Source organism: Molothrus aeneus, chromosome 6, assembly GCF_037042795.1.
Source record: "Molothrus aeneus isolate 106 chromosome 6, BPBGC_Maene_1.0, whole genome shotgun sequence".
NCBI lineage: Eukaryota > Metazoa > Chordata > Aves > Passeriformes > Icteridae > Molothrus > Molothrus aeneus.
In genome coordinates this window covers 30,230,023-30,248,746 of record NC_089651.1, presented here as the reverse complement: position 1 = coordinate 30,248,746, position 18,724 = coordinate 30,230,023, and the positions used below count along the sequence as shown (strand labels likewise).

At 39.4% G+C, this 18,724-nt stretch overlaps 1 protein-coding gene across 1 annotated transcript in view; it reads left to right on the top strand.

Moving 5' to 3' along the window:
• Positions 1-7,781: 7,781 nt before the first annotated feature.
• PALS1 (protein associated with LIN7 1, MAGUK p55 family member) overlaps positions 7,782-18,724 on the top strand; it is a 55,635-nt gene continuing 44,692 nt past the window's right edge. The window contains exon 1 of the mRNA XM_066552187.1: positions 7,782-7,892. The gene's annotated coding sequence lies outside the window, so the exon portion shown is untranslated. The remainder of the gene's footprint in view (positions 7,893-18,724) is intronic.

Sequence of the window (18,724 nt, the reverse complement as noted above, 5' to 3'; positions counted from 1 at the left end):
TCAGCATTTGTTTGGCCATATTATTAGAAGATACCCTGTGCTTATTCCCTGCTTGAGAACATACTTGAGAATATAAACTAACTTTATACTCTTTGAGGGCAGCTCACTTGTAATCAGATTCCAGTCCGGAACACTGTAAGGAACTAGTGAGTGGAAAATTCAAATTCTTGATAGCATCCATACTGTGAAGAAGAGTGAAATAGCATTCAGTATAACTGGAAATGCCAACATTATTTTCCATGGGGGAAAAAAAATAATTCTAGATTCTGTTTATCAACAGAGAAAAGCAGCACTTACTGACAAGGTGGTCCCAAAGAAAATGGTTGTAACAGCATATTTTCTGCTCAAGGTACTTCTGCTCAAGCAAGTACTTGGATGACACAAAATTTATGAAGTGTTGCTGTATAAATTTAAAATGCTGCAAAAATACAGATCAGTAACAGTATTTTCATACTCATCAATGCACAGACTGGGTGCAGATGCTTACCATCAGTCTTCACATAAACTTACACATTAGAAGTGAAGAAGATGAAAATTGTACAATGTTGGTATACGGATTTTGAGTACTCTTGTATAGAGCAAAGCTGTTTATATTAATCAGAAATTATCATTTTGCTAACAGAGGTAATAGGTATGAATGATTTCATGCCAAGATATGCTGCACATAGTAACTAATGGAATGCAATAAATTTAATATTTAATTAGGAATACCTCCCTCATAAGCTAAATACCACATCTGGAGGAGCATTGCACACTGCCTACAATAAAACATTTATTTGCATTCAAACAACCTGTCTGGATGCAAATGACAGGGCCATCAGAAATAACCTTATCTTTAGGAAAAATGGTAAATCCATCAAAATATAGGGATCAGATGCCAAGCAAGGAGTGATTGTTCTCATGAGAAATTACATTAATGAGATATACTCTTTCAAATTCTGAGAGCTGAATTGTTGTTAAGTAAATGTATTTGCCCCAATTACAAGTATGTCATAACCCTAGATAAGCTGACGAGACAGGACTGAAGAATTAACAAAATACTTCCACAAAGACTTTCTGCAGTGGTAAATGTGACAACGGTGACCATAAAGCTCATGACATTTGTTCTGAAATCATTAATTTGGCAAAGCAAAACCAGAATAACTACTCTTGAGCATTGTGCTTCTGACTGACTGAACAGGTAGATATGGTCCTTTAACTGCAGAAACCATGATCACTGAGAATATCCTGTGCTGACTAAAACTGTCACTCTGACAGACCTTGAAGAGGAAAAGTGTGGCAAAGGACTGCTGCCCCATGCAAATGGAGCTGCTATTCAGCCTCAGTTTACTGGAATCCCATCTAAAATGCTCTCAGGCAATGCTGCAAAGAATAAACAACATCAGAGTATAGTGTTTCCCAGACTACAACAGTGGGAAGAAGGACGAATTGCCTGCATTGCAAATGTAGTAAAAAATACCTCTTAATTGCTGTGCCTGGAGCAAAGAAAAATAACTCAGCACGGATGCTTGCTGGGTTACATACCAAAACAGTCCTATACTGAGCTGATTCAGTAGACTGGCATGCAATGCTGGCTCACCGAGCCAATACAGTCTATCAGCTCTCATGAAAGAAAAATTACTGCTGGGAGAATGACAGTCATTGAAGATCCTGCAAGCAGTAGAGCTACCAAGCATAATGGTTTTGACTATGCTTTTTAGGAAATATTGCAAAATTGAGCAGTATTCATGCAGTATATTCCAAAGCAATTTTTGCAACTTTCTGGCAAGATGCAGCTTCATGAGAACGGTATGGAATTGGCACTGCAGTTTAGAGATTTATCCAAGGGTAATGAAGACCATCCATATAGCTTGACACAGCTATGTGGAAAGGATTGTTCTGCTAGTATCAAAACAACCTTTTCCTTCCTTAAAGGCAATTGTGTAGCTGCTACTGCTTTCTTAAAGGTATTAGGCAGACCAGTTTTGTTTATGGCATATGAGACATATGCTGTAACATATGACAAGAATATCATGGTGGTATCCCCCATAATTCACTATCACAAATCAAGCAGCTATGCTTCCATTGCTTGATGGATAAATGAAATCAACTGGCATTTTATAAGGAAGACATTATATTGGAATCAGCATGGACTTCTACAAAGGGACTGGATGCCATACCTGAATTACCTCAGTGCCATGAACTCCAGCTTTATAGCATATGATGAAATGAGATAAGAAGGATTTTTCTAAGCATGGTTCTCAAAGAAAAAAAAAGGTTGATCTCAGTTTTGAATATTTTCAATAAAACCTACAGAATTAGGGATCCAAATAAAGCAGATTTTGAGCAACAATTTTAATGCTGGGGAACAACAGACATGCTGGCTTGCAGTTAATTGACCCAGATGTTGTTTATAATCTGCTGAAAGAAAGCTGGAAAAAACAGAGGAATTTTCAAGCAAAGGTTTTAAAAAGAACAATTTTGAAATTGATTCTGCCTCATGCTGTATTCAGACATCCATGTTGTTAAAGGTACAACACAGATTAGCCACAAATCTTCTTGTGTCAGTAATTAAGGGAGAGGAGAGCTATCATACTGGGATGCACAAACTGCAAGTCTACACTAAAAAAGTCTCAGAAAGCATAGCATGCAAGATTATGTCAGTGAAAACTTAGAAAAAGGGAACAAGGAGAATTATGATGTTTGTGTTTGTCTTACAGTATCTTACACCTGTCCTACTGTACATCTAGTTTGCATTGAAGAGAAACATTTATTGCATTTCAGGTTTACAGAATATGTGAACTGTAGTGTCACGCTTTTGAGTGACAAATATATAAAGCTCAAGCTTTACACTGCAGCATGATCAGATAGGAAGGTCTTGTCTTCAACATAGTTACCACTACTATGCTGCCTTTCAGGAAAGATGATTGTACCTGGGAAGAATCTAAAAACCTCAAATGACTTACTTCAATAGGATTTACCACATAAGTATTTTCCTTAGGCAGTATCAACTGCTGAAACTTTTGTTGGTTCTTCCCCTATTTTCTCACAGATCCCTCAGCTATCTCATAGGTTGTTATTTCTTCACAAACAGAGGAAAAACAAGAATCAGCAAACAGATACAGAGAGATCAGATAATCACTAACTTAGTGGGGGAAAAGAGTGGAAGAAGGATAATTTTTATTACCTGTTCTTTCTTTTCTGGATTAAAAATAGTGCCCCAAAGAGTTACACTAACAATTTCACTTCCAGTTTTTATTTTGGGCACCCATCTTCTGGGAACCATTCCTATTTCTGAGCTTAAAACCCCACATTGAGGGATGGATAGTACTCCCAGATTTAAGACATCTCTCCTGGAGATTAACCTTTTTCTGCAGCTGAACTGCTGCTGGGTTTATGACCCATAAATATTATGACCTTACTTGCAGTTGTACAATTTTTTTATCTGAAGGATTTTAAGGAGTGGCAGAGGACACTAGAAACCAGAGAGGGAGATGTTCTGCCTACCCAGATGAAAGTGAATGCAAAATGAGATTATCGAATAGGAAATAAGCAAAAATTCTAGATGCTATCAAGGAGAAAAACGTAACGGCATTTGAATCCTTGTTATTTGTTGTCCTGAACAATGAAAAACGTTGAAATAAAATTGGTTTCCTGTATTGATTTCAAAATTTAGGGTTTCTATTGCTGGGTTATGGAGACCAAGAATTCTATTTTATTTTTCTTGCCTAATGCAGAATTTGGCTTATGGACTTTGGTGTTTTGCATGCTTCTTCAAAACGTTAGATACTGAATGCAACCAGCCCTACATGTGGACTAGTGCTGCTGTTACATTCTTTCAGATGGCTGGGGCATGTGTCCACTTAAGAGTTAATCATCAAATTTGTAGTCATGAGATATCAGATTGCTGTAAATCAGACTGGAAAGTTCACTGACAGATACTGTCATTTCCCCAGCAACACAGGGAGAATATATAGACAAAGTCTGAGCAGGCAGGAGCTCACTTTCATTCATATTCAATTACAGGTGACATTTAAATGTGATTATCCAAGATATAAGCTATCAATATCTGAAGGCCAAGGGAAAAATCTCTGTGAAGTTCTCAGAGACAGGAAGAAAAAAGTCTATTTCAATAGATGTCAGACATGAAAGTAGAGAGATAAAAAGAAGAGAACACAATTTCTCAAAGCTGCACAAGAATTAAAGATCAAGAAGAAAAGGATAATCAAGATAATAAAAGAACTAACCAAACAAACAAACAGCAGAAAGGTCAAGAAAGAGACTGGAATACAGAATCTGGCATCAGGCAGACAAGAATGCCTTAGGGATTGCATAAAAAAAGTATTTTGGCAAATAAAGAGGGATGACACCAGCTTGGAAGGGATCCAAGGTGGAGTTAGAAGAGAAAGTACATCTGCTATAGAATTGATTCTCCTGTGAGTTTAGAGATAAAGAGTTTAGAGATAAAGGGGAGGAGAGTTATGGGGCAGACAGATGGGGATTACTTCTCCAACCCACTGACATAAGCACTGGGGCCAGTGAGGCTCTTCTGACAGCACTGCTTTTTTGCAACTGTCTGTAGAACCATTCATAGACTGCAAAGCATAACTATAGTTAAACAGTGACATAAAAAGGAATTTTTACATGTTCCCCTGGTGATTTTTCATTTCCCCTCCAGAGGGCAATGGTTTCAAACAAAACATTTTTTTCTATGTTAGACTGGTTCCTCAGCTTGAGTCTGAATTTATTTTTTCTCCTTTCTATTGATTGCAATCAGCCAGATTTAGATGGATCACAAGTATATCTGCACCCTGCTGGCAAACAGTGACACCGATTCATGTCAAATTCAATTCATCAAAGATAAACATTTTCTTTGTTAAAAAATATTTGTCTGTGGAGTTAATGTACCAATCTTAAAAGAAAGTTCTATAATAAATAAAGTCGCCTAAATACACTGATTTTGCAGCTGCAAGCAGGCTTTAATGTTTCCATAATCCCAGATAGTAAAAACATAGAAAAAATGTTGTCTAAAATTAAAATGTTCAAAGATCCAAGTTCACAAAAGGTATCACTTGGATATTTCTTTTCAGTTCCTTTCTACTTAAAGATAATAACTGAACACTTTGAACAAGAGATGGAACAGAAAGCTTTTTACTACTTTGGTAAGTAGTTTTCTCATTTCCTTTAAAAGCTGTCTTTGTAGATCCTCATATGAAAGATTAATCAGCTAAGACAAAACAAAGGAAGATTAAAAGCTTTGATCTTCCCAATCATCATTCCATTGTCATTCCTCATCCTCCCATTCACCTTCTTTCTCTGTATATTTTCTTTTTAATTTGAAGATTAAAGTTAAAATGTTTATTTTCTCAGAGTAATTTTTGTGTTCTCAGCATATCACCGAACAGCACCCACAAGGCAAAATGAACTGTAAAAGCTGTCTGCCAAAGTGATTCAAAACAGAAAGGTTATCTGGGTCTTTACAAATAATGCTGCTGGTCCTGTGCTCTATTGTGAATCGTTTTCAGGTATGAACACTTCTTGGCCGGACAGAGTATTTTAATCTGTTGGATAGAATTAGCCAAGCACATCTCATTCCAGCACCATTTGAATGGATTTGCCAGCTGGGCGCGGGCTAATATTAGGGTTTCTGTGATGCCTTGCGAAAGCCAGAGGGAGGAGATTGGTTACCAAAGAAACAAACAGATCTTTAAGCAGATATATCCAAGAGATATCCCAAGCTCAGTCTTAACCTGGTCTGGTAACCCCTTCTGGCAAAAAAATTAAACTTCAGCTACAGGTACAAGACAGTAAAGGACAGAAATGCAAATTCTAGACCGGATGAGAATCCTCCTTTATTTTATTACAAATTATACACCATATTAAAGAAAATTCCCTTATCCTGGTTTAAAAATGGCTGCTGGACAACATGCAAATTGGAGGTAATGAGATTTTTTGTGGAAAGGAATGTACAAATGCTATCAGCTGAAGGAAACTAAGCAGAATTTGTGCCTTTTTTTTGTCTGACCATCCCAACCTTGGACGTAGAAAACAGTTCAACAGTGAACAGATAGCTGATGAACCTACCTACTTTTTGCAGCCATATTTTCTAGGAAAGTATCACATTTTGAAAATGCCCTTTGGTTCTAAGGTCCTTTGTCAAAGTGCTTTCTAAAAAAGGGTTCATGTGAACTTTCATGAACTATGTTCATATGAAGGTAAGAAGAACCACGCTTGGTGCTGCTCAGCCACAAATTACCAGTGTCATGGTTTCCCTCTCTTTTTTATTTCCCAAGTAAATAATTCTGCGGTCCACAAACATCTGTGTCTCCTGCAGTGCTCCAGTTGTGTTCACTTGATGCAAAGCCCCTCATTATTGGTCAGAACAGAAATAGATGTTAATATGTTAATAGATGTTAATAGATGTTAAATGCATTTACAAGGCATTACTGCCCTGGGGAGTTTGAGCCACAATGTGGATAGGTAAAAGGCTTTCAGACTTTCCTCTGCAGGTAACTGGGCAGGACATACCTTAGTGTCTTAAGCCTTTTCACACAGTAAGAAAAACCATAAGAACGTTATTTTGGGACTTCTAAAATTAATTTTTGTATCTCAGTGTTTAGAACAGATCCGAAAGAATCCGAATACGAAAGAATGATATAGAGGGTACCATTATAGAAATTGTGGATTTCACTGTGAAGAATGATAGCATTAAATGGCAGATTTTTTTATGGTTTAAATGGAAGCAAGAAGAGATGGACTAAAGCAGGTATCTCTTTAGGATTTAGTTATCTAAGAAAGCCTTTCTTTACTAGTGTGGTTACAGAGAACATTTCTTCTTATGCCTTGAGCAATGATCTAGGCAGGCTAGCCTGAAAAACCAGGGAGGTGAGTGCAGTTTGCAGCTCAAAGTCAAACTTAGCTGTGGCACACTGAAAAGACGTTTCCCTGTTCCTGAAAAACACAGCCAAGAATATAAACAACCCGGTAAAACTACTTGTAACCTCCTGTTTTCTTCATCGTTCCAGACGGTGTGTAACGGGCACCTTCTGTGCCTCAGCCTCCCAGAGGCAGAGTGGACTCTCGATGAGATTAAATACTTTTTTCCCCCACACAGGCTCCAGCCTGTTTGGGGCATTCAAGCTCGGGCTGAGGACGCGGCAGCAGCAGCAGGCGAACGAGGGGATGCCAGGGAGGGTGGAGGACAAAGGGCTTGCAGTGGCCCGGTGTGCCCAGGGCCCAGCGGAGCTGCAGCGGGCGGGGGCGGCAGCCGGAGCTGGGCGAGCAGGAGGGAGCGAGTGGCCTGGCGGGCGAGCTGGGTCTGCTCGGGGCACGGGCTCCCGAGGTGGTCCCGCTCGGGGGCGCAGAGAAAGCCGTGGGAGAGAGATGGGAGATGACGGCGGGAATGGACTGGACTGAAATGGGCTGCCCAGGGAGGCGGCGGAGTCACCGTCCCTGAAGTGTTTTAAGTAAAGACTGGCCGTGGCACTCAGTGCCAGGGTCCAGCTGATAAGGTGGTGCTCGGTCATAGGTCGGACTCGACGATCTCGGAGGTCTTTTCCAACCTACTCGATTCAGTGATTCTTCGAGGAAGGAGACACAGAAGCAGTGCACGTATCACGTGTCCCCTCCACCTGAGGGCAGCCCCAACCAGCAGCGCCGCGCTCCCCGCCGGGCCGAGGTGGCCGTGGGGCGGCCCCGCGCCTGCGCGGCGGGGCGGGGCGGTGGGGCTGGGACGGGCGCGGGGCTGGGCCGGGCCGGGCCGGGCGGCGGCTGCGCAGCGCTGCGGGGGCTGTGGCCGGGCGGCTCCGCGGACTGGGCGCGGGGACGCCTCGGGACGCCGGGGACTCTTGAGTTCCAGCTGGCGGCCGGGCCGGGCCGGAGCGGAGCGTGTCAGCGGCGGAGAGAGCCGAACGGTGAGCGGAGCGCCCGTGCTCGGCGTGCGAGCAACAGGTCCCGCCGCGGAGCCGCGAGTCTCGGCTGGCCGGAGCCTCCCCCGCGGCCACGGCGCCCGCGCAGGCCCCGGGGTCCGGCCGGGCCAAGGCCGGGCGGGACGGCGGGGCATAGCCGGGCTCGGCGGCTCTCGGGGCTCGGCCCCGGTCCCCGCACCCCGCTGGCGGCAGCCCGGGCTGTACCCTGGCCGCGGGTCCTGGGCGGGGCGGCCCCGGCCGCGGCGGCTACAGGTGCCGGCGGCGCTGCCGGGAGCGCGGGGGGCCTCCCGAGAGCGGCTCCTGCGGCTTCCCTGCCGCCCTTTCTTGGGGTGACTCCCGGGAGCTTAGGCCCAGGAGTTGTAAGAAAACCTCCCGCACTTGGCTGTGTGCTCTCTCTGCGGACTTGTAGTGGGTTGTGTACGTGTTTAAACAAGGGGGAGGGAGGAACTTTAGGCCCCCCTCCCGTGCACTTCTGATGCTGTGGCAGCTCTGTGTTTGGAAATGATTCCTCTTGAAGTTTCTGCTTCGTATTGGTTCATGAAGCTTTGCGGAGCTAAGTTAAAGCAGGTTAAGCGTGAGCGACTTGCAGTGTGTTTTACAGTCAGCAGTCGGTAGCGCACATCCCGCTTGGAGCGGCTCCGTTTGCCCAGAGCTGGAGTGGAAATGCTCTTGCGGTGCTGCCGCTTTCCTAGCGGAGGCATCGAACCTGTGTGGTGGGAGGGAGAGACACTACAGCCAGGCAACAAAGGACGCCGTGACTGTGAGCTTGGTGAGACAGACCGCGTGAGAAAATTAAATTAACTTGCATTTGACCTTACTGAGGGATATTTATATACAAACAAAGGCTGCCTAAAATAATAATGTTGTTAGATGTCTCACATGGGACAGATCCACGAAAATAACTTCATGAGGAATATTAAAAGGGGTAAATAAGTGATATGAGGGTATTTTCTTTTAAAAATGAAGCCTCTATTGGAATTATTTAGGCATACACTATATTCATAGCTCACTGAATAGAGCAAAATACTTTCATTCTAGATACATGATGATATATAGCTGACTGCAGTCAGGCTTCTAACAAGTGATAGTGATAGTGATCTTCTATGTGTTTGCTGCTTCTTTTGCCTATGCCTTAAACTGATCTCTCTGTCCTTTTTGAGGATTGAGGTGTTTTTCATGAATTTCTAAAAAAATAAGGTATCTTTGTGTTGTCTTTAGACATGTGAGTCTGCAAGCTTTTGGTTTGGACATGTTGTCCAAATTTTCACAATACATTATTTTTTCTTATGATCATATTAGAGCTGTTACTACACATCTGAATGCCAAACAATTTAGAGTCTGGCTGGATGATACACATGTAAACTCTTTTCCAACATGCTGTGCTTAAAAAAAAATCCAGTATTTTACACATTAAAAGCTTAAGTAATGGTTAGTATTGTAGACACTTTTAACAAGGCATCAAAAATAGCATTTTACATTTAATTATCATTATTGTTAATAAAGTAATAGAGATTTAAATGTTAGTCCATGGTCACAGAACTCTTTTTTAAGTATTTTTTTCAGAGTTTACATTCTTCTAATGTATGTCATATTACCTTGCAATGTGTGGAATAACACTGGATGGTGATGTTTTTCTGTATGGAGGTAGCTGTTGGTAAAGACTATAATTTTACTTAGTTTTTATTGAATTTCTTCTCAAAAGTTCTGGACTTCGAAGTGTGCATCAAAATATTTATCAGTAGACTGATATATCTGGCTTAGCAATCTGCAGGAGTTACTTATGACCTTTGAGGGGTGACAGGCATCTTTCAGTACCACTACAGTATATGATAAAGAACCATGGAAAATGCAGTGCAGAGGTTGGGATTCATACCAAGAGTTATGGATACAGAAAACTTAATGTAGTCTGAAGTTTATGTGCATCCATATATTGACCCTTGTTTATAATTACATTTGTTGTGATAGAAAGATTAAATTTTCCTAATACTTCATTTGCTGCTTTAATTAGAATCTCCTGCTGTACTTAAAAGTTGCAGGCTTTTAAAAAATTTACAGCATTTTTAGATGCAAATTCTATTATGTCTCTTCAAAGATTGGATCTTAACATCAGAAGTTAACTGTTTTAACTGTTTCAGCTACTGTTTTTTTTCTCAGTTTGTACTTTGAAGTGCAGTCCTTTTACAGTGTTAGGCTTTTAGAATGCTGAAGGCTAAAATTTCAAAGAGTGTGCTACTTCCTAGATAGCAGAATTTGTGTTTGTATTCATGTGCCACGTTTAAAATTTTTAAATGTTTAGCAACTGACATTTTTAAAGTACTTTCTCAGTCAGTGTTGCAGAAATGCTCGACATTACAGTATTTGGAAGACTAATTACTGCCTTGATCATGCATTTGAAAACCTCAAGACTTTTTGTAAATGTTAATTAAATACTGCTCTATTGTTTTCATTTTATTAATGGGCAAAGAGAGGCATTTGTGTATTTGAAAACGTTTGCAGTGTGTCCTTGGTAGAAAACTCGGTGGAAACAATTTAAGTGGTGGTTTAAAATCAGGTCTGCTGCTTTCTGGTGTGGTTACCTACCTTGGAGCTTTTTTCAATATGGTGGTTCTGACAACAGGGGCACTTTATGTACACATCCCCTTTCCTTCACTCCCAGTACAGCTAGACAAGCTAGACAAAATGTCTTAGTGTAGTTCAAGCTAAAGTATGAAGCAGAAGAAAGAGGAAATTATAACTAATTAAATTTATATCTCAGACTATTTTAAAGTAAGCTTTTGTTTGTTTTTTTTTTAACAGGAGGTGATCAACTGTGTATATCTGTTGGTAAAGACTTGTTTTATAATGCTGTCTAATTGCACACTAACACATAGCTGTGTGGGAAGAAAAAAATGCTGTAACTCTCAAAGGCTGGAGCAGTTAAATTAGAAAGCAAACACAGATACCATCAGTAATGCACACTTCTAAAAGGAATGCCCCAATTCTGTGAAGACCTAATCTTGCACACTTCTCTTTTGGCAGAAAAAGGATGCAATGTTGCATTTCCTTAAAGAGGTGGAAATTTTTTTGAGTACCTACCATATTGAGATTTGGATTCAAATCCTTCTACTCTTTAGGGGAGCTGCCAATTCCCAAAAGGAATACCTTAACTGCCAGACCAGTGAGTGTTTGGTTTGATTCTTGAGGAGTAGTAGTCACTCAGGAAGAGAGTGAATATGTAGCCCAGGGACTTGCTTGATCAAGTACGAAATAATGATATGGATTCAGGTCTTCTTTCCTTCTTACAGACAAAGTGTTAAAAGAGTAAAGGAAAGGGATTTTTCTTGGGGACGTTTTTTTTTTCCCTAGCATGGTGTGAAATTTTGAAGACTTAAATCTCTGATCTTTATGTTTATTCTTATCTGACTTGGCCAGTTCCTACTCAAGTTGAATATTAAATATCTGAACCGTACCTGTAACACTTCCTTTTCATTTTAAAGCAGGTCTTGGTTATTTGTGGGTTGTGGAGTCTAGTAGGTGGCATGGCATTTATGTTCCCTTGTGGATCTAGTTCTGCTTTGTTCTAAGACACCAAATAATTAGATATAGAAATGTAATTGTTTCAACATACCTGTGATTATTATCTGCTATAATAGGGCTGGTCAGTGACTTGTGTTTCCTTAAATTATTTGCCTGTTGCATCATGTATCTATTCTAGTTCTGGCAATAATTGTTTTCTTAACAACAACAACAAAAAAAGAATAAGAAATAGCTAATAGGTTTTATTTGAACATTTTAATACTTGATTTTGCCTCTAGTGTTCTATTGTTAAAATTTTAATTCTATGGTTGGAGAAAAGGCTTGACTATTGATACATGTGACAATACAGCTCATGGTCTTTAGAGTCTGAATTTGCTATAATTTATCAGCATAGACAGTAAACTCCTCATGTCCTGCAGAGGTCTAAGAAAAGAATAGATGTTAAACAGAAAATCTGGGAAAATACAGCTTTTCTTAAGAAATAGAAGATAGAAACCAAACCACAGTTTTCATTCTTGTACCAGGATGCATCTTCTGGGGAAGCTATTTTAGGTTATGTGTGGTTATTTGGCTCTAACAGATAGTTCAGAAGACTCTCAAATGTGGGAGTTTTTCTGGGGAAAAGCAGTTTAAAACCAGAAATTATTTCTGGCAAGGATATATTAGAAGTGATAGGACAGTTAAGAGGTCCTGTACAAAAGGTATTTGGAGCACTTGAGTGTGGTAGTAGTCAGTATGTTAGGATCTAAATCAACCTGAGTACATGCATCAACTGAATAGTCAGTGTGAATTGTCTTGTGTGAAGTTGTTCAGTGGTTTCTTCAAGCTCTCTAGAAAGCTGAATTCAGTAAAACCATAAACCTTTGATAACTGGGAAGTGCCAGTGCAACCTCAGCATCTGGTCTTTGACCTGGTGATGGTGCTGGGAGGTGGCTGGTATGCATTCCGAGTCTGTTTCCAAGGATAACTGTATATTTTTAAAGTCAGGAAGGAGAGGCTGGAAAGGTATTCATTTAGGTACCAGTAGTTTTGAGTGGAGTTCAAAGTACAAATGTGTGAGCTCAAAGGAGGACAATGTATGCTAGTACCCGAAGGAGTCAATTCTCATTTTAATAGTATATTGTGAAGAGTATGTGAGCTGTGTGATGTCATGGGAGTGATTTGTGTATACTAAAGAGGAATGAAACTTCAAAGAGCTTATCTGAAGGTAGATAAAATATAACTGATGTGATGTCATTGTAAAATCACTATTGAGAGAAATTACTTAGCTTTTGAGGTTTTCTGGAGCCAAATTTTGATCTTGATTTGGGTGGCAGAGAAATCAGCAGGGTCAGCTCTCTGAATATTCAGGTAAAAACCTAAATGTTTTCTTGGATCTCAAACCTGAATATTCAAGTGTAAACCCAAGTGTTTCTTAACTGAGGTGATCTTTACAATTAAGGTCAGTGGAGGTGGTATGTTTTGGTAATGCTTTGGCTGTTATCACTTATTTAGAAATCACTGGTTTTTAGTGTGGCAGAGGAGAAAACTAAGGAGGGAAGCAAGTTTGTCTGCATGGTGTTTGTGGTACTGAGTTAAATTCTTTACTGTCACAGATACCATGGCAACTTTTTCTTTTGAATGTGATGTCTTTGTGTATAAAGCTAAGGCCTCACCTTAATATCAGATCATGCAGTGTTCCTGCAATGTTGTGGTTGAGAACTTGTGATTGCCCTTGTTTGTCTTGTTTTATCAAATTGCCATTTACTTGTCAGCTACTGTTAATTAAACTTAAGACAGATTAATTATAGGTTAATTCAGTGTACCTTGGCTAAGATCATCAAAGTTGCTTTTATAGAAAAACTGTGTTATAGATAACTGCGTTGTGCATTGTAGAAAATGGCAAGTCTTGTATTGGCTAAGAGAGCATGTTGCTAATTCCTCTGGTATGTCTTGTTTTCTAAATGTTCTTTCATCTCTGAAAGCAAAGCTCAAGCATTTGGGTTAAACATCGAGATTTGAATTGGGTGAGGGTTTGGATTGGATAGGTTTGTATGATATTGATTGTACTTCTCACAAATGTATATAATTGTTTTCAGAGAACTAATCTCTTCTTCCCAGTGTCTACAAGGCTGTGTGATGTCAGCAGAGAAACTTAGTCCTCTCTTACTGGGACAGTGTAGCATTAGTGGACATCACGTGCTTTCACAGAATCAGTTCCTGTAGGATCAAGTGGTGATGGAATTGCTTAGTGCCACTGTGCAATGACATTTACATTTTGTTTGAGTGATATTAAAAATTCTCAAATGCAAGAGAGAAGGAAATTGGTTTAAAATGAAACTGGGTACATATATTTAAAGATGGTAATTGTTGTACAAGAGTTAAAACCAACATAAAACAAACTCTTACCATTTAATTTTGTTTCAGTATTCAAGATAAGTTCTAAATTAGTAACCTAATTACTTACAGGCAGGAATTAGCACAGTGTCTTAGTGCAAAGTGAGGTAAAAGCTGATCAGCTCAACATTGTCCTCTTGGGCTGACTGACTAAAATGACGTGCTAGCCTCACGGTATTGGTTTTCTTCTTGACAAGTGGAATAGTCTGTTTCATATTTATGTTTTTAAGAGTATAAACAGCACTGAAAATCCATTTGAGCCTAAGTTCTTGTTAGATTTGTAGACTCTTTCAATAGAATTATCAACTTAATTCTTTCCTGTTCAGAGAATATTAACTTAGTGTGTGTTGTGATCTTCTCTCAAGATTTCAACTATTGTCATGAATACTTCTGGTGAAGTGTGTTCCTTCAAGCTGATATAATGAAGGCCAGCTAGAACTCTGAAGAGGCAAGTTGCTTGGCTTCAGTGGAAAGAGAGCAGCAGTTTGAGGATTCTGCAGTCAGGAAGACTCTTTTCTGCTTTTCAGCCTACTTAGATTTCTTCTTTCTTCATTAGCTCATCAAGCAACATGTAAATAGTAAAGACTGAAAGTGTATCCCAAGAAAAGCTAAGAACTGAAAAAGTAAATGTCACTTGTACTTCCTCCCAAAAGATAAAATACTGAGGATGATTTTAAGATAACAGGTGAGAAGCTATTCAGCTAAAGTCTGGTTATTGTTGTGTATTTTGTAGGTCATTTATTTCTTTAGGCTTTTGTTAATTTTGAAGTATGGAGAAGTCAAAATGATATGCAATGGAGAGCTATTTTTTCTTAACTGAAAAAAGGGAACTCAGCACCTAATAATATATTTTGAAGCAGCAGTGAAGAATTGGTTTTGGCTTAAAGCTTATGAAGTAATTTTTAGGTTAAATGCTAATGTTTTGTGTCTATTCATTGAGACTAGTACACTTACTGCTATTAGGGATTAGTCTTAGGATCACTTTTGAAAAGTCATACTGTTTTTCCATAGGTCTTTCCTGACCTAATGTGGACTTATATTCCTGACCATGCTTTTTTGGCCCCTTGTTCGTCTTCTTGCATTCTTTCCTTCTGCAGACCTTCAAACATGAGTCTGTCTCTTCCCTCTGCTTAGGGAAGATGAGCAAAACTGGGAGGGGAGCAAAGGTTCTGTGTGTTGGATCACACTACTTCGCTTTCTTTTGGGAAGAAGGACAAGTTACGTTTACTTTGTCAATTCCTACATTTCCTTGGGAAGCACTTAATGAAATTTGTCCTGTAAAAATGTGGTGGGTTATCTCAGCTAGATGCTGTGCTGCACTGGGCTACAAGATTGTAAAGAGCTTGGTTTGGTTTCAAAAAGGGGGGACTGAAGAACTGGAATAACTGAACAATATTAACAAAACCATACTACAATATAATAATGTCAAAACTGTGGACTCCTTTCTGCTAAAATGTCATTGATGAGTCTGTTGATGGCTTAGCTTTGATCAGCAGTAGGGCCCTCTGTTATAAATTCATCTGTATGATGCTGAACTTGGAATCAGCATGATGTCCTTGTTTGAGAAAGCAGCCTTAGAATTTAAATACCTCAGTTGAAGTTGAGATGGGATGATCTGCAGAAATTAAGTTAGACCTGCTTATGATGTACCAACCTCTTTTTGAAGCCTTCTGTAGTAGGGAAATATTAAATATTTGCATATATGTTCTTTAAAATTTAACAACTTGAGTTGCACACTTGAATTTATATATACTTTATCCCCTAAGCCAGTTTTTGACCTCTGTTGGTGAGAACTTCATAGAGTTTCTCCTTATGTCAATATTTTTGAAGCCTTTTCTATACAAATATTTAATGAATGCAGCTGCATACCTGAATGGTTGGGTAGTAAATGTAGACTGGTTTGTGTTCCCTCTTAAGTGCATACTCTTGTCAAGTCTTAGATATGTAATGCTGTTCATTTGATACTATGTGTGTTAGTGCTCCCTAAAACTTACGTAGTTGGGACTTCCTGTGATAATTAAAATTCCATACAAATCTTTGGTTCTTGATTTCTTAAACCTAATTTGAAATTGAACATTCAGACTTTAAAGTATTTAACATGATTAATCATTGCCTGTTCAACTTATTTACAAATTGTTCAACAGTTCACATTGTGCTTCTGATACTTTCTGGTGAGATTGTGTTTTTTATTCTTGGATGGATTTGTGAGGATTGGCCCAGCTGATTCCTTCTGCTTTAGAAGAAATTTAGATGGCAGCTACAGCTCTGGGGAATCCTAGATTTTGTGATGTCAGTTTTTGACCTTTTCCTGCTCAAGTCCTCTGCTCTAGTTCATTTGCAGAATTAACAAGTGCTTGTTCCTCAGACATTATGGTTCATGGTGTGATATCTGAAGCAAACTGCCATGCCAGTCTTAGCAATGAAGTGGCTGAGGTGGCAGCACATGTTCCCCCCTGACAATTCTACTTTTGGGATCAGTGACTTCTGATGGCAGCAGCCTACAGCTGAGGATAGTAACTTAATCTGCTACAACAAGATTTGCTAGAGCTTGTCTATCAGCATCTTTAATTTAAGCTCGCTGTTCTTTTAGTTCAGCCTCATCTTAAGTCTTAATTTTTTCTTTATTTGGGAGAAAAACACAAGGAGAAATAATAATTGACCTTATTTTATGGTCTCTTCACAACAAATTCCACATTAAACTTGTGACTTCTACTTTGAGAAATCCATAAGTAGCTTGTTATTGTTGACCATTACACTGTTTCAGGTATCATGGATTCATATGTTGTTATTTTAGTATATTCATGCAGGTATATTTCTGAACATTTTTTTTAGCAGGTAAACGATGCAGAAATGCACTGCATCAGTTTAATGTACAGAACCACAGGGTGTACAGAACTGAAAGCCAGATAATGACAGCAGTAAAAAGTGTAAGACCTGTTACTCTTAAGACTGAAATGTTGTGCATGGGAGCTGTGTGAATGGGTGCTCTAAAGTTTAGAGGAATAAGAAAGTGTTAAAAGTATGTTTATGGGTTTAGCTTGCTAAAACTTAAAGTTCTCTAATAAATACCCCTTGTTTGTATTCAGAATTCCAGAACTTGGTCTTGAAAGAGCATAGGTGCATACTTAGAATGATTTGAGTTAGTGGAGCATGAAGGTATTCATAAATCTCACTGACCTCAAATAATAGATTCTGATTTCAGTACCTAATTTGTAACATTATTTTTTTCTCTAATTCAGCATATTTTTAATCTGTGAATGATAAATAAATATATGGAAATAATACTGTTTCTTTCCATGAATTCAGAATTCATCAAGAACAAAATGGTTATGAATGCCAATTCTCTTGGAAGTTCTGTAGATAAATCTGACTAAAGAGTTTTTTAATATAAAATGTGAGCTGGCTTCAGGTAGAAAATACATCTTAGACAAGTATCTTCCAATGAATTGGTCCATTGGAAAAAGGCATGTGAAGCTTTTGGTTCAAGTTTCAAAACACCTGGAAGTGATGGACTACCTGTGGGGTACATGAAACTTACCCAACCATGGGATACCTAAACCTTTCTAATTTTGCTTTATTATTTCTGCTTTGCAAAAATAAATTTTGTTATGTCAAGCATTGTAGCCTTGGTAGTGGTGGAACAAAATTCTCTGCCTGCATTGCTGAGATGATTTGCAGTCTCTGGGGACCAAAGAACTACAACTACACTCCAATACTTTAAGTGAGATATTATTAACAGAATGTCTCTGATAAACAGATATGTTCCTAAGAATATAATAATTGATTTGATTTTAAAAGTTGTCAGTTTCTGCAGCTTTGAAGCAAAAATCACAGACTTGAAAAAAATTGAATTAATTGTTGTAAACATTGGGTGTCCTGTCTAATTAGTCTGTTTCCATTGATAATCATCAATGACTGCTGCATTGATTGTTTTGAAAATTTCAAATGGATTTATAGCCCATCGTAAACTGCATTGTAGTAAGTGTGAAAGTGACAGTTTGAAGTGACAAAACAGAAATAATGGATAACAGGTTATGTACATCCCAAAATTAGTTTGTTTCCTTAGTAGCCAAAGGTGAAAAGTAACAATAAAGTGTAGAAATTTCATCAAGACTCTGTGAAAATCACATCTCTCTGCTCTGATTTGCCTCACTTATACTGTTGGTTGATTCAGCACTAAGGATTAAACCCAGTGACCAGAATTGATTGTTGGCTATTCCACGTGTAGAATCACAGAACATGCTGATTTGGATGGGATCCAGGGATCATGGAGTCCAGCTCCTGGCCCTGTACAGGACACCCCAAGAGTCACACCCTGTGTCAAGAGCATTGTCCAAATGCTTCTTGAACTCTGTCAGGCTGGTGCTGTGACCACTTCCCTAGGGAACCTGTTCCAGTGCCCAGCCACCTTTAGGGCGAAGAACCTTTCCCTAAAATTCAACCTAAACCTCCCCTGATGCAGCTTCATGCCATTTCCTTGGGTTCTTCATTGGTGACCAGAGAAGAGATCAGTACCTGCCCTTCTATGTGAACAGTGCTGCAGCTCTTATTCAGCTAGTCAGTACTTTTCCCATGTTGTTTGAAAAAGTGGCTATTGCTCTCTATGCTCTGGTTCCAGACAGGTTGGTAAAGCCACCATGGTGTTCCTGGCTTGTTCAGAAAAAGTATCTGGGTGGTTTTGGTCTGTTCAATTCTCCCACCTCTGAAAAAATCTCGGTATTAAATGCTTCCTTAGGGCAAGAACCTGTGTTCTCACTGTGCAAAACTATAAAGGGTGTTCTTACAACCTTGCCTTTGTTTCTTGTTATCGCACAGCATGCATGTAACAAGTGTTCCGAAGGGCTGCTGAAAAAGAAAGTAATGTGCAGGGCTGTTAGTGAATAACCTCTGTCTGTAAGGCTTTAAGACAATATGAGAGGAGCTGC